Here is a 4033-nt window from a genome sequence, read left to right as displayed (position 1 = left end):
TTGCATGGTTCCTCAAGGGGTTCTTCTTAGTATGGATTGGGGTATGGAACTTCATTCATGCATTGGACAAGTAGACTTTGAGAGGGATCATGATATGTGTTTTTATGATTTTATGATTATGAGTTGACAGCATGTTTTCAATAGTTTTCTTTTTCTTTATATTGCACTTGTTTTAAATTGCTTTATAATGAAATGAGTTCAGTTAAGCATTCATGAGTTGAGAAGAGCCAAGGTAAGTGTTTTAGTATTCCAACTCGCATACTCATAAATCAATGTACTTATGCCAGTTGTCCTGCATCATTTCAGCACATCATTGATCCAGTGAGCAGTTCAAAGTCTGTTGGTGAGCCTCCTTACATTCCGGAGGATCCATTTCATTGTTGTTATTAGAGGCTTCATAGACAGTCAAATGTTAGTTCTTTAGTCTTTTCATTTTCATTATTCCATGTTGAGACTTGAGTTTGCCTTAATGGCCAGTTGAATGTTCTTTCATAACATTCCAGTTTAATATATGAACTTATATTTGTTGAGTTTAAGTCTTCCGCTAAGTTAAGTAAGCCAAACCAAGGGTTTGCTTGGGACAAGTAATGGTCTTCCAGTGCCGGCCACGTACAGGGTGTAAGCTCGGGGCGTGATAGTTTATCCTCAAGAACTCTCTCACCCTCAAAACAACGGAATTTACATTATTAGCCGGAGCAACTATTTCCCTATTGACTTGGGCCGTAATGGTTTGATTCAATATTTGTAGAGCCGACCTTATATCCACATTTGACAGAACCCCCTTATCAATAGGAACTTGAAGAGGAGCTTGTGGTGGAACTTCGAGAGGAACCTCTTGCTCCTCCTCACCTTCCTCATTTCTCCTAGCATTAGCCCTTGTATTAGCTATACCTAGAAAAACCATAGCTCATAGATTAGAAATAGGGCCTACTAAAGCCAAACTCTATGACACGACTTAGAGAATGAAGAAGTGAGATTTCCTAAGCATCCAATTGCCTCCTATTCATAAATGGTGCGCCCTTCAAATCTATGAACAAGACTCTACTAGACGTCGTTTGAGACAATCCTAGAACCATTCTAAACCTTCTACTCTGATTACCAAGTTTGTCATGCTCCAGGGGTACCCCCTAGACGTAACGTGGTGTACTTGACCCCATAGGGGTCTCATACGATCCTTTAGCATATCATAACATAAGATAATATAAAAGTATGTATAATTTAAAACTTTCTTAAAACCATACAGTGGAAAACATTTTCGTAAAGCAAACCGAAGTCTTGACTATATCATTGTCTCAAACCATCTATTATACTCTTGAGTAGAACTCTCGGGAGGCAGCCCATAGAAAGTTTAAAACATAAATAAATGAAATAAATGAAACAAATGGGTTGTCCTCGAAGCTATGAGGACTCACCAAATCTTCAACTATTGTTGCTCCTTAAAAACCTAGCCTCCAAAGGAACTCAATCTGCGAAACCCTATATTTGATTAGAATGTAGGCAAAGTATGCGTTAGTACAAAATGTACCAAGTATGATAGCTAGCACAACATCATAAGAACATCTCAAAATGGTTAGTCAACATATGAGATAAGCATAAGAAATAACAACATAGTCATAGCATAATCTCCAACATAAAAGTCATATAATCATAAGTCAATATAAGACATAGGTAATGATCATAGGAGATAAGTCATAATCATAATAAGCAAAGTCTCCAACATAAGCATCATATAAGCATAATTGACACGTAGTCATCTCTACCATAATAGAACCGTTCTCAAGCAACCTCAAAAGCATACATGTGCAAAGAATGAATAGCATCCCATAATACCACTGATTTGATTAACGTTACCAAAGACACTTCATCAAATACTAAGTGTCAACGATCGTAAAGTACTAATATAACCCAACTAAGTGAATTGGGGTAGAGTCCCAAGGGAGTGCTACGTATTTGAAAATCAATAGAAAAGCATGAATTTGCTCAAGTTAATAATAGTTAAAAACATTTACGAATAAAAGCATGGTTCAAGTTTGAGGTGACACAAGTGTCAAATAACAGGGGGTTTGGTTTCAACTATTAACTACAACAACAAATAACACGAAAATAACAAATATGGAGACGGGTTCTTGGGATGTGATTGGATTATGAGCTAAGGTAGACAAATGGGGTGATTGTAATTAATAGTGAATAGTTGTAAATAAGTGAATAATGTAAACTTTAGTTGGGATAAACTTTCTCTCGAACAATTTACCCCTAATCAAATTGGTTTCTCTCGAACACCAATAAGTAGCAATTAAGAACAACCAATGCTTTAGTCCATTCAATCTCTCGAGCTGAATGTGTGGAAAATTGTTTAGGATTCACTCTCTCCAGTTGAACTCATGACAACCCAATACTCATAGACCAAAAAATCAGTATTCTTGGTTTTAAAACCTCCCTCTCGAGCAAGCAAAAAAAATGAAGGTAGAGTTGCATTTGCAACTACAATCCTTTAGATTAAGCCACAATTACTGTATGAAATCACTATTATATAGCATTTACACTATTAATTAACAATACCTAGTAGTTAAATAAACCCATAATCACAAAATCACACCCTAAGAATTGAGGTTTTAGCTAGATATCATAAAAGGTAAAAATCGTTACCAAATTGTGTTTCCATCAACTGGGTTAGATTAATATGTCTTTACAAAGATCTTAGATGAAGAATCTTCAACACCACTTCCACTTTCTCAGAAATGGAGATCTTCAAATCTTCCTAGGAAAGGAAATATTGTCACCAAACTCAATTCTAAGCTTGCTAACTTGAAAACTGAACAACAATGAAAACTATATAAAATCTGATAAAAATGTCATCCTAAACTAAAGATTCAAACATGTATTTATAGTCACTAAAAATGTGTTGCGGAAGACCATTCGGTGAAATAAGTCGGGATCACCGATCCACTCAATGATCCGCCCTCTAGTCAATTTCATTGCCTTTCTACTTTGCCTTCAGTATCTTCAAGTTCTGTAACTTTGGGTGATATGGTATTGTATCGCGGAACGGTTCGATGACTCACCGACTGGTCCTTTCTATCGCTGACTTGATTTTCTCTTTTAGGGTTTGGCACGCTAGAACATTAGGCGAGACCATGGCCATTCAGCAACTCACCCAATGGTTTAGGCGATCCTCAGACCTTCTTTTCTTCATTCTTTAAGCTTCCTTGTTCCTTTTTGCTCATTAGTGTCCATGCTTTGTTCCTCAATCCAACTACATAAAAATCAAGGATTTACATCAGTTATTAGCATAAAATATGTAGTTGAGGTCTCTAAATCTATTAAAATAAAGCTCTAAATAAGTCCAAATTGTTGATTCATCAACCACCCAAGCCACGTATCCCTTTTTGGTCAACTTAATCATAGTCTATGTACATGGTCAAGTCACTAAGGTTTTCTACCATAAGAGCACCATACTCCTAAGTAACCTCAAATCACACTTGTGCAATGTATGAAAGGCATCACATACTACCCTTCACACTAAGTATAACCTTGAAGTCATCTTAGTCATACTCACCCTCCTTTGGCCTCATTATTAGCTTAACTTTCATGACTAAGGGAATCTGTCACCCTTAATCAATTATAGCAAGAAAGGAAACTATACAACAATCCTATCTCAAATCTTCTCTTTTATAACCCTAACTCATACTTGTACAATGCATGCATAGTATCCCATAATACTATTCATGGTAAGTACCACTTTTAGGTCCTCATACTAATACTTCTTGGTTTGGATCCTAGTTCCTCTCTTTAACTCTAGAACACTATGAGGTACCCTTATTAGCACATCTTAGTTCTTTATTAGCTTGAACCCTATGTGATACTACTTTTAGCATGTCTAGGTTCATTATTAATATGGATCCTATGAGATACTACTTTAAGCAAGGCTAAGTCCATTTATACTCTTTACTATGAGGTACTTCATTAAGTACCTCTTAGTTCAATTAGTCTTTAGAACATTATGAGATGCTTCTTTAATCATATCTTAGTTAAT

This window comes from Solanum stenotomum, chromosome 8 (assembly GCF_019186545.1).
Source record: "Solanum stenotomum isolate F172 chromosome 8, ASM1918654v1, whole genome shotgun sequence".
In the NCBI taxonomy this organism is placed as follows: domain Eukaryota; kingdom Viridiplantae; phylum Streptophyta; class Magnoliopsida; order Solanales; family Solanaceae; genus Solanum; species Solanum stenotomum.
This window is presented reverse-complemented; position numbering follows the sequence as displayed.